General features: G+C 38.8%; 1 pseudogene; it reads left to right on the plus strand.

Annotated features, from left to right (window-relative positions):
* The first annotated feature begins 2,778 nt into the window (after nt 1-2,778).
* On the plus strand, nt 2,779-3,706 carry LOC122678763 (annotated as a pseudogene).
* The last annotated feature ends 9,701 nt before the right edge of the window (nt 3,707-13,407 follow it).

The raw sequence follows: 13,407 nt of genomic DNA on the forward strand, positions 1-13,407 counted from the left end.
ATTAGCATAGAAACATTTCCTCCATGAAGTAGGAGGCAAGAGCTTAAGCTGATTGCTAGAGAAACAAGGGTTTAGAAAAGAGCAAATGGTTTCATAAGAGTAATACATTTTCAAATTGTATAGACCTAGGTATATGTGTTTGTGTGCATGCACATACTCATGCTCAAAATCCAAGAGAGCTGTCAGAGACAAGATGAATCCTTTATAGAACTTCTGGATCCTCTGCTTCTTAATTAGTAGAGCAATTTGTGGCCAGGAGCTTTCTAAACTCCTGAGTATCAACCAGATACTCTTGGAAACAGCCATGTCAGTAACCACTCAGTCCCAGGACCAGTGGCCCCTCTGGTTCTAGCTAATGCTACCTCTCCCATGGGCAGTGGACAATTCCTGACTCTGGAGCATTTTCTCACCATTCCTCCCCAGGGCCCACCTGGTACAAGATCCCAGGACTCTGATGAAAGAGGAAATACAGGTCACACAAACTATCCAGGAGCTCTCCCTGGGACTGAGGGAGAAAACAAGAGAAAAACCTAAGTCTTAAGAGAGCCCTCTCCAAAGAGACTCACACCCGAACACTTTGGCTCTTAACCACTGCCTGTCTCTATCTGTCTCTGGCCATATTAGTGGCTGGGAAACAAGGTCCACCTTTCCTGGCATCTAACTGAAGCCTCTCATCTCTAACCACTGGAGTGAAGTCTCCTTCCAGCAACAGTGTCCTGTGGCAAGCAGGCTGGCTTAAAATTCAAAAGACGCAGCAAACCCTGAGCAGCCATGTTTAGTAAGGCAGGTGAGAGACTTAAAGGTGCATAGTTATATGTAACTAGTGAGAGCTGTACAGGTTATCTGGTCCAAGCCCCTCCTGTTTCCACAGAAGGAAATTAGATCCAGATTAGGGAAATATCTTTCTCAAAGTCAGACACTGCTACCTCCATTCAGGTAATGGCTGAGTTGGAAGATTGAGCCTTTTGCCCTTTGTCCATTTGGAGTCTTCTTGTTTGTTCCTTTATGTATCAAGTTCTGGGACCCCTCCCTCCCCCAGAATTTAGGCTTTTATTTTGAATGGGAATGTTTTTACTGGCTGCAAAGCCAGATGAAGAGTAAGGAGGAGATTTCCTGGAGGACTGAGAAGGGTGGAGAATATAGTGAGAAAGACAACTTTATTCTGGCTAAGGAATCCCTAGTTTGCAGGGTTTTCGAAAGTTTGTACTAATGGGACACTTTGCTTTGATGGAATCCTACCACCAAAATCCTACCATCAAATATGATTAAATAGATGAATGGAGAGATGGGGTGATTGAGATGGATGTGAAACCTCAAACACCCTGTAACTCCTCACCCTCTTGATACTTAGGGTGTCTCCCTAAAGCACTATGGCAAACTGTTTTCACACTTTGAAAACAGTGCCCTGAAGTATTCTGAGATCCTGGGCCTGGAATATTTTTAAATGGCACCGGATTCAGTCCTATGTAGGACTTGGGACATGTACTGAGTAGTATCAAACTACTGAGGTGCCCAGTGGTAATGGGGAAGAAACCACAGAAAAATTTGCCCTTTAGAGGTTCAGCTTCCTTTGCCCAGGAGCTTTCTCTCACTGCAATTCAGTATTTCTCTCTGAAGAAAACACAGCTAAACTGAGTTTCCTGAAAGTCTCCATATCTTTTCATTATATATAAAAAAAGAAATGTTCAATGGAAAAGTAATTTTACAATATTAGAGAAACTGTTCAAAAGAAATGAATGCCCATAAGCCTACTAACCAATAGAGAAATCACTTCTATTTTTCAAGATTCTGTGTCAATTTTTGTTCGTACACATGTTTGATGTTTTTGTGCAGGGTGTCATGGGCAAGACAGTTTGCAAAAGCATATGTTTCATTTGCCCAATTTCATAAATGAATAAGGGAAGGTTTCAAGAAACTGAGTAACTTTTCTCAGATGATACCATTAGAATGTTTGAGCCAAGACTCAAACTAAGGTTAGTACTCTAAAACTAGCACTCATTCCACTTTAATAGCTGCTGTCATAGAACTGTAGGGAGTACTATATCAGAGCCAAGGAATACCTGGACATAATTTAGGTGAACTTCCTACTAATGAAGTCATTCATGACCCCAAAACCACACAAAACTCATCTTAACAATCAGTTTAAAACCAGTAAGTGTGGTACATGAGGATGCATGCAAGACTAATTGAAACATCTGGACTAATCCCAACCTTGACTTCATTTTGCTATGAGGCCTCAGGCATTGCATTCACCTCATTTATAAAATGAAAGGGTTAAAAGCCATTATGACAACATCCTAGCATACTGTGAGTCTATGATCTCACTTGTCTAAGAAGGAATCACTTTCCCATGGGCCTCTCAGCCCTTAACCAGGGAGGGTTTTCTGGGCTCCACCCCTTGTTTTGAATCCAGAACCTGATTTTCCTATGTATGATACATTGTTATTATTAAATGCACATGAGTTATTATTGTTAATTATTATTACTACTAAGTGACAAAGTAGGGTGAAGGATAAAGATCATGACAAGATAATGCTAGCAATTAGAAAAGAAGATCAAGTGAGAATATAGTATCTGAGGAGACACTCCCTTATCCTGGGTTTTCCATTTTGGTCTATAGGTAAGAAGGTATACGACTAAAGCGGCTTAGCACACAGCACAGAAGGAGGTATACTCTCTTTGAGCAAAAGACTCTTGTTCATGGAAAATGACTCAGATTAATGTCTCACAAGTGTAGAACCATTCATTTCTTGTGAGGGACAGAATCTCTAAGCAACCATGAAAAATGTCAGTATTATTACTGAGTTTGTCCTTCTGGGATTGTCCAGTGACCCCCAGATCCAGACCGTGCTCTTTGTGCTGTTCCTGGGGATTTATCTGCTGACATTAGTGGGGAACACAGTGATGATCCTGATCATCAAGGCTGATTCTCGGCTCCACACACCCATGTACTTCTTCCTCGGACACCTGTCTTTCCTGGATCTCAGTTTCTCCTCAGTCACTGTGCCCAAAATGCTACAGAACTTCTTGTCTCAGAAGAAAAGCATCTCAGTGTGGGGCTGCATCACTCAGTTTCTTTTTCACTCTCTCAGGGGGGACAGAAGCCTGTCTTCTCTCCGCCATGGCCTACGACCGCTATGCTGCTATCTGCCACCCTCTGGTCTACACTGTGGTCATAAACAGACCTCTCTGCACTGGGATTGTGAGCATAGCTTGGGCAGTGGGATTCTCTATTTCCTTGATGAATAGTCTTTTGGTTCACAAGTTGCATTTCTGTGGTTCCAACATCATCCCCCACTTCAGTTGTGAGCTACCTCCACTCTTCCCTCTGTCTTGTATTGACCCCACTGTCAACGAGCTTCTTCTAGCTGTGTCATGTACATCTTTAGGGCTGCTGACACTTCCCCCGATCCTCTTTTCTTACTCAAGAATCATTTCTGCCATACTGAGTATCCGCTCCTCTGAGGGCCAAGGCAAGGCCTTCTCCACCTGTTCCTCCCACCTCACTGTGGTGCTCCTGTTCTATGGGACGGCGCTGTTCAGGTACATCAGCCCCGCCTCAGGCTCAATGTTGGAGCGAGTGGTCTCCGTTCAGTACAGTGTGATCACATCCTTGCTGAACCCCCTTATCTACAGCCTCAAGAACCAGGAGGTAAAAACAGCTCTACTGCGAATGCTGAGGCAACAGAAGTGTGCCAGCAGGTAAGAGAAAGCTTCTGATCGGAAAGAGAAAACGTATCGCTAAAGGAGAAAGATGTTTATAGGCACAGAGCATTTGGGGAAATTGAATTTCAGTTATATTTAACTATTTGTTTGGATTTTGAAGTAAATAAGCTGCCAAAAAAAAAGAGAGGAGGGGGCTGGGGGAAAAAGAGCTTGATGTACAGGTTCCTATCCAGGAGCCCTTTGCAAAATAATCAGAGAGAGACCTTCATAACTCTCTCATAGCTTCCCTCATATGAGGGGCTTCCCTCATAGCTCATTGGTAAAGAATCCATCTGCAATGCAGGAGACCCTGGTTCAATTCCTGGGTCGGGAAGATCTGCTGGAGAAGGGATAGGCTTCTTGGGCTTCCCTTGTGGCTCAGATGGTAAAGAATCTGCCTGCAATGAGGGAGACCTGTGTTTGATCCCTGGGCTGGGAAGATCCCCTGGAGAAGGGAAAGGCTACCCACTCGAGTATTCTGGCCTGGAGAATTCCATGAACTGTATAGTCCATGGGGTCACAAAGAGTCAGACACAACTGAGCAACTTTCACTTCACACACATGTTCACAGAGAGAGACCTTGGTTCTGTGTGAGGAAATAGCAGGGCTTGCTGACATACATAAAGTATATCGAAGCAGAACAGGGTCTCTGGCCAAAATGTCAACTTTTTCTTGGCATTTTCGCAAAGGCACACAATAAAGAAAGGAGCCTACAACAAAGAAGAAATCAGGTATAACTAATACTCCAGAATGAAAACAGTCAGAGCCATCCATTCATAAGACCTGGTGGTATTCTCTGGCATCAAAAGGCCAGTGAACCTGAATAGACTGATGTGCTGGTTAATTTTACATGTCAACTTGACTGGATTAAGGGATGCCCAGATAGCTGGCAAAACATTATTTCTGGGTGTGTCTATGACAGTGTTTCCAGGGGCTTGCCTGGTGGCTCAGGGGTTAAAGCATCTGCCTGCAATGCGGGAGACCCAGGTTCAATCCCTGGTTCAGGAAGATCCCCTGGAGAAGGAAATGGCAACCCACTCCAGTAGTTTTGCCTGGAGAATCTCATGGATGGAGGAGCCTGGTAGGCTACAATCCACAGGGTCGCAAAGAGTCGGACATGACTGAGAGACTTCACTTCACTTCAGCAAAGAAGACTGCCTGGGTATCATCCAACTGCTAAGGGCTAAAATGGAACAAAACAGGGTGAGTGTGCTTTCTCTGCCCAATATCTAAATATTGATGCTTCCGGTTCTTGGACCTTCAGACTAAAGGTGGGACTTCTCTCACTAGCTCCCCTGGTTCTTAAACCTTCAGTTTAGATTAGAATTACAACACTGTCTTTCCTTGGCCTCTGTCTTGCAGATGGCAAATCTCAGCTTCCATAATTGTGTGAGCCAATGTCTCACAATAAATCTCTTCTACATATCTATATGTTTATGTATATAGTCTATCAGTTCTGTTTTTATAGGAAAATTGTGACCAATATGCAGGAAAATGTGAAAAAAATTAAATTATTCTCATATTAGAAATCCATGTATCATGCCTATCTTATTTTTCCTAAGCCCTCTTGCCTAAGATCTTATGTTTAAAAAATACAGCATGTGCATTTGATCCAGGTACATATTGTATAACAGTATATGGAGTAGGGGGTATGCATGAATAATTATAGAAATAAAATTAAAAGGCCAATAAGGTACCCCTTTGCATCTATATAATTAATAAACAAATACATAATAGCAGCCTATTGAGAAACATTAATGAAGACCTAAATAGAAAGTAATATATCATGCTTATAAATGGTAGACGATTTTAAAACTGTCAGTTGTTCCCAAATCATTTATATATTTAGTCTGTTGTTGTTGTTTTAGTTGCTATGTCGTGTTCAACTCTTTTGTGACCCCATGGACTGTAGCCTGCCATGATCCTCTGTCCACAGGATTTTTCAGGCAAGAATACTGGAGTGGGATTGCCATTTCCTTCTCCAGGGGATCTTCCTGACCCAGGAATCAAATCCACATCTCCTGCATTGGCAGGCAGATTCTTTACCACTGAGCCACCAGAGAAGCCCATATTTTTAGTATAATTTCAATTAAAATTCCAGAACAATTTTTTATTAATTTGAAAAGTTGATTCCAAAATTTATGCAAAAGTAAACAACTCAACAAAGGCCAAATTAAGAAGAATAAGACATCAAGATTTATTATAAAACTATGTAATTAAAACTTTATATTACTGACAAATAAACAAATATGCTAATGGAAAAGAGAACTCAGAAATGGAACCCAAACTCAGAAGTAAACACTGAGATGGCAAGGTAGATCAATTCATTGAGGGTGTACTTTTCAATCAATACTGCTGGGATGATTAGCTCTTCATGTAAAAAATTAATAAAATTTTATCCTCACCCAGCATAAGCGAAAAACAGTCCCAGTTGAAGTATTATATGTGAAAGGCAAAACTAAAAATCTTTTATAACTTAATGTAGGACAATATATTCATGGCAGAGGAGGATTTTTAAAAACCAGATATGAAAAGTACTATAATCTCAGATATGCAGATGACACCACCCTTGTGGCAGAAAGCAAAAAAGAACTAAAGAGCCTCTTGATGAAAGTGAAAGAGGAGAGTGAAAAGGTTGGCTGAAAACTCAACATTAAGAAAACTAAGATCATGGCATCCGGTCCCATCACTTCATGACAAAGAGATGGCAAAACAGTGGAAACAGTGACAGACTTTGTTTTGGGGGGCTCCAAAATCACTGCAGATGGTGATTGCAGCCATGAAATTAAAAGATGCTTGCTCCTTGGAAGAAAAGTTATGACCAACCTAGACAGCATACTAAAAAGCAGAGACATTACTTTGCCAACAAAGGTCCATCTAGTCAAGGCTATGGTTTTTCCAGTAGTCATGTATGGATATGAGAGTTGGACTATAAAGAAAGCTGAGCACTGAAGAATTGATGCTTTTGAACTGTGGTGTTGGAGAAGACTCTTGAGAGTCCCTTGGACAGCAAGGAGATCCAAGCAGTCCATCCTAAAGGAAATCAGTCCTGAGTATTCATTGGAAGGACTGATGCTGAAGCTGAAATGCCAATACTTTGGTCACCTGATGCGAAGAACTGACTTATTTGAAAAGACCTTGATGCTGGGAAAGACTGAAGGCAGGAAGAGAAGGGGACGACAGAGGATGAGATGGTTGGATGGCATCACCAACTCAATGGACATGAGTTTGAGTAAACTCTGGGAATCGGCAATGGACAAGGAGGACTGGCATGCTGCAGTCCATGAGATCACAAAGAGTTGGACACGACTGAGCAACTGAACTGAACTGAACTGAACTGCCAAAAAATGTTGATAAATGTAATTATATTAAGATTATATTATAATTAATTATAATCACATTAAGATTGTTAATATTATTAATAAGTATATTAAGATTATTAATTATATTAAGATCCCCTAATCTTCCCAATGGAAACAGGAAATGGCAACCCACTCCAGTATTCTTTCCTGGAAAATTCCATGGACAGAGAAGCCTGGAGGGTTTCAGTCCATGAAGCTGCAAAAGTCAGACATGACTGAGCAGACATGCATACGTATGTATGTATAAAGTGAATACAACCAAAGAAAATGAATAAACATTTCCACACCAAGTAGCATGGATCAACCTTAGATATGATATTGTACAAAATGTTACATGAAACTATTTCATTCATATAAAGTTCAAATAAAGGCAAACAGGACTATATTATTTAGGGATGCATGTATAAATGGTAAAACTACAAAGAAAGTAAGGAAATCAGTAAGAATGTTAGGGCAACCTGTGTTAGTACTAAGAGAAGGGACAGGGCTCCTGTAGCAGAGTGATGGAGTGATGTACATTCCCAATTCTGGTAATGTACTATTTCTTTACCTTTAACTTTTTTTCTTATATAGTGATCACATAGATCTTTGCTTTATTAAGTAATTATTAAGTTATACACAAATGTTACATGGAATTTTTAGTAAACATGGTAATTTTAATTTCTTGGATAAACTATAAATAGTGAAAAATGAAGTGATTTCTATTAAAACCAGAAACTGAGCAGACATGCCTGTTTTCTCCACTGTTTCCTTACGTTGTTTTGAAATTTATAACTATGATAATAAGACATGAAGAGGAAATACTTAAAATAATTATAAAATACCAAATTACTTATTTTGTATGCAGATGATATGATTAATTCTTAGACTCAATAGGCTGAGATGAAGGGAAGAATGAGAATTAATAAGATTAAGTTGACAACACAAAAAATAAACACACACAAAGTTTATTACTATCCTATCAAAAACCAATTTGAACTGAAAGTGGAAAAAAAAATCCATTCATGTTATCAACAAAATCATAAAATAACTAGTAATAAATTTAACCAAAAAATACAGAATTTATATGACTAAAACTATATTTAGTCATAAAACAAGATCTGAATAAAAATTTCTTTAAAAAAAAGTTTGTAGAATGTTGGGGGTCCTTTAATGGACTGGAACCTGGTGGTCCAGAGTCAACGATAAGAAAGTGAAAGAAGGAAAGAGGCTAATATTCCCTGGGTTATGCAGCCAGCCTTCGTGCTCCAGGGAATCAGCCAGAAATAGAGAGAGAGAGAGAGAGAGAAATAGAGAGAAAGAAGGACACAGGGACCCAAGTCTCTGGTGGAGCAAGGGTGTTTTATTCAACATAGTGTGGGAATATATATTGTCTTACAAGGTAGCTTTTTTCAGCAAAGATAAAGATCAAAAATCCAGACAGTCCATATCAAAGAGAGACGGTTGTAAATAATCACTTGGTCCATAAAAAGGAAGAGGGTCATAAATAGTTACTTTTCTCCCTATGGAGAAACTAACGAAGGAAATGCATGCATTCCTCACCCCAGGGAGTGGTTTACCACTCCTCTTAATTCCTGAATATTCAGGAATTAATAAGGAACAGAGGATTCATGACAGATCCAAAACAGCACACAGGAAGCCTCCTGTTAAATGCTTCCTGACAGTAGAATTACTATCCTTTTGATTACGTTTGATCAGATTCACCAGTAAAACCATCTGGACCTTGAGTTTCCTTCTGATTATGGTTACAAATTCAATAGTTGATAGTGCTACTGTGGTTTTCTACATATTCTTGTAATTTGTTAATCTGTGTCTTTCAAAGAATTTCTCCATTTAAATTGTCAAATGCATTGGCATAAAATCATTCATAACACCCTCATATTGGCTTTTAAGTCTATGAAGGATCTGTAGTGATACACTCTCTCATTCATGATCCTGAATAACTTGCTCATTGAAAAAGACCCTGATGCTGCAAAAGACTGAAGGCAGGAGGAGAAGAGGATGACAGAGGATTAGATGGTTGTATGGCATCACCAACTCGATGGACGTGAGTTTGAGCAAGCTTAGGGAGTTGGTGATGGACAGAGAAGCCGGGCATGCTGCAGTCCATAGGGTCACAAAGAGTCAGACATGATTGAGCAACTGAACTGATAACTTGTTTTTTCACTTTTTCTCTTAATCTCATGAAGATTTATTGGCTTTATTGATTAAAAAATATTTTTAAATTTTTCTTTATTGTTTTTTGTTTCTTATTTTGTTAATTTCAACTTTTCATTATTGCTTTTTTATATTAATTTCCAGTCTAAGTTGATTTGTTCTCACTTCTTGAGGTCTTTATTTTTTTTCTAATATAAACATTAAATTTTCCTATAAGTGTTAATTTATCTGTATCCCATAAATGTTGATATTTCATTTTTATTCAGTCAAAAATAACTCACTATTCCCTTTGTGGTTTCTTTGTTGACCCCTGGGTTATTTGAAAGTGTATTGTTTGATACTTAACTATTTGGGGATTTTACAGATACTTTCAATTATTGATTTATAATTTAGTTCCATTGTGATCAATTTAGGGGTTTTCTCAATGGTTTAGCTGGTAAAGAATCTGCCTGCAATGTAGGCGATGCAGGAGACATGGGTTTGATTCCTGGGTCAAGAAGATCCCCTGGAGGAAGAAATGGCAACCCACTCCAGTATTCTTGCCTGAAAAATCCCATGGACAGAGGAATCTAGTGGGCTACAGTCCAAAGGGTCTCAAGGAGTCAGACATGACTGAGCATAGACCATATATATATAGTGATCAGTTTGCTTAATGGCTTAGCATACTTTTAGCTTAAGACAGCTTTGTATGTATTATGTTGTTGCTGAGTGGAGTCTATAAATGTCTATTAAAGTTTATTGATAGTGTTATTCAAATCTTCTATATCCTTACTGATTTTCTGCCTACTTTTTCTATCAATTACTGAAAAAGGAGAGTTAAAATAACCAAGTATCATTGAGAATTTTTCCATTTCTCCTTTCAATTCTATCAGTTTTTCTTTCATTATTGTAAATCTCTGTTGTGTCTTCTTAGAAAATTGATTTTGTTATTATTATGAAGTGCCCCTATTTATCCCTAGTAGTATGGCTTGTTATGAAGCCTATTTTTCTGTATTATGGCTTGTTCTGAAGTCTGCTTTGCCCTAGATTTCTATAACCCTTTCTGCTTTCTTACAGTTGTATATAAAGATATGTCCTTTCCCATCCCTTTACTTTTAAACTAAGGCAAAGTCCACCATTGTTAATGAGAGTGTGCCCATAAGAGCGAACAGAGCTGACTTGAACTCCATACCTGCCTCTGACCAGGGCAGAAGCAACCATTTCCAATGTACGTGTCCCTGCCCACATTTGGGAGGAATAAAACTACCTCTAGGGTGGAGACCACCAAAGCCTGTAGGAGCAAAACCAGCTCAACAGTGTGGTACCAGGCACTGTGGCCCCAAACATGTCTAATGCACACACACTAGGGAAAAAGTGAAACCAGCATAGAAATATAGTCCTTCAGGCCACAGCCATGACCCTAACCAAGGCAAAGACTACTATCACACCAAGGAGAAATACAACTCACTCAGAGCTTCTGCTCCAACACCTTGGGCCCCAAACCTGCATCCAACAGAGTGGAAATAGCCAATCAACACAGGAAAAGTTCTGATTAAACTTGGCTCTGGCTCTATCCCTTTCAACTCCACCCCTACTTCCCATACCAAGGTGGTAGCTCCCTACAGAAACCAAGGTAAGATATGACCCATGTTCACTTCAGAACCAGCTCTCCCACCAAAGCCACTGGACACATGCAGATGACATAGGGATGCTCCCACACAAGGAAATGACCTCATGACTGAGATAGGTAACTGCTTCACCTAATTTTATAATGACAGAGAAAGTAAAAACAAAATGAGAAGACAAAACAATATGTTTCAAACAAAAAAACAAGAAAAACACCCTAATGTAACAACCCAGGTCTCCCACATTGCAGGCAGATTCTTTACCAGCTGAAACAACAGGGAAACCCTAATTTAACAAAGATAAATAATTTATCTGATAAAGAATTCAAAGCAAAAATGATAATAATGTTAACTGAACTTGGGAAAAGAATAAATAAACACAGCAAGAATTTTAATAAAGAACTAGAAAATATTTTAAAAGAGCCAGTCAGAGCTGAAGAATAGTTGAAATAAAAAAATCATACCAGAGGGAATTAACAATAAATTAAATGAAAGAATACAGAAGTGATCTAGAAGATAGAATATTGGAAACAAAAAAATCAGAACAGCAAAAAGAAAAGCAAAATTTTAAAAGTAAGGATAGTTTAAGGGACCTCTATAACAGTATCAAACATACTCCAAGAAGGGGAAGAGAGGAAAAAGGGGTAGAAAACATATTTGATAAAATTATAGTTGAACATTTCATGAACCTAAAGAAAGAAACAGATGTCCAGTACAGGAAGTAAAGAGAGTTCCAAAGAAGATGAAACCAAAAAGACTCACGCTAAGACAGATCATAATTAGAACAGCAAAAGCTAAATACATAATTTTAAAGGAAGTAAGAAAAACACAAAGGGTCACATACAAAGGAACACCCTTAAGGCTATCAGCTGACTTCTGCAGAAACTCTGCAGGCCAAAAGGGGGTGGAATAATATATTTAAAGTGCTGAAAGAGAAAAACTTATATACAGATCATCTAGACAGAAAATCAATATGAAAACAATGGCCTTAAATGACACATTAGACCAGTTGGACTTAATAGACATTTATGGCACATTCCAGGCTGCCCTAGAAGCTTAGCTGGTAAAAAACCACCTACCAATGCAGGAGACACAGGAGATTCAGGTTCAATCCTTGGGTTGGGAAGATCCCCTGGAGAAGGAAATGGCAACCCACTCCAGTATTCTAACCTGGAAAATCCCTTGGGCAGAGGAGCCTGGAGGGCTACAGTCCATGGAGTCACAAGAGTTGGACATGACTAAGCATGGGACATTCCATCCAAAAAACAGAAGAATACATATTTTTTCAAGTGCACATGGACCTTTCTCTGGGATACCTCATATGTTAAATCACAAAGCAAGTCTCAACAAATAGGATAGAAATTATATTGAGCACATTTTTCCAACTCCAACTGCATGAAACTAGAAATCAACCATAGGAAGAAAAGTGGAAAAAATACAACTATGTGAAGACTAAACAATATGCTACTAAAAATGCCTAGGTCAATGAAGATATCAGGGGAAATTAAAAAATACCTTGAGACAAATAAAAATAAAAACACAAATTTCTCAGTCTATAGGATGCAGTAAAAGCAGTTCTAAAAGAGAAATTTATAGTGACATGAACATACCTAAAGAAACAGGAAAAATCTCAAAAAAACAACTTAAACCACCACCTAAATAAATTAGCAAAAGAAGAAAAAATAAAGCTCAAAGTCAGGGGAAGGAAGGAATAAGGGTCAGAGTGGAAATAAACAAAATAGACCAAAAAAATTTTTAAAGATCAGTGAAACCAAGAATTGGTTCTTTGGAAAGATAAACAACTGATGTTAAGGAAATTAAATGGAAGTAGTCCTGTTCAGGCTTCAGAGACAAGAAAGCAGAGCAGGCCTCTGACCTTGCTTCTGACCTGCCTAGACACTGCCTTGACTACAAGCCTGCTCGCAAGTGCAACCTGAGAGGAACTATAGATAAGATAAGGTGCAGGTCTTGGAATTCTTGAGCCCCCCAGAGGAAGTCGGGCCAAGCACACCCAGGACTTAACAAATTCCTATGACTCACAAGATAAAACAAATAGCATTGTAAAAAGATGAATGTGAAATCAGAATTTCAATTTGCTCACAAACTGACAATGATATCAGTTTGCGACCAGGAATTATAAGTGGTACCCAAAAACTGCAATTTGAAGTCTCACTTGTGGAGCAGATGTGGTGCCCAGGACCTTTTCCCAATTGGGACTCCAGATTGCTGTTATATGGGACTTCCCAGTGCTGTTTGAGTCTAGATGCTGTTTCAGTCGATGCATTTTCTCTCCTCTACAGTTCCTATTTCTCTTTTATTTTATTTATTGTATATTGAAGATAAATTAGGCAATTCTCTATTAAATATTGAAATTGTTTATTTGTATATATCTTTTGCTAATGAATCCTTCAAACCTGAAGCGAAAGTTAAAACTTTTGGCAAAACAATTGATAAACCTTTAGCCAGGTTCATCAATAAAAAGAGAGGACCCAAATAAAATAAGAAATAAAAGAGGATAAATTATAACCAATATCACAGAGATACAAATACTGCAAACAACGTAGTATTCATAAGAGCAT

This window comes from Cervus elaphus, chromosome 3 (assembly GCF_910594005.1).
Source record: "Cervus elaphus chromosome 3, mCerEla1.1, whole genome shotgun sequence".
Taxonomy (NCBI): domain Eukaryota; kingdom Metazoa; phylum Chordata; class Mammalia; order Artiodactyla; family Cervidae; genus Cervus; species Cervus elaphus.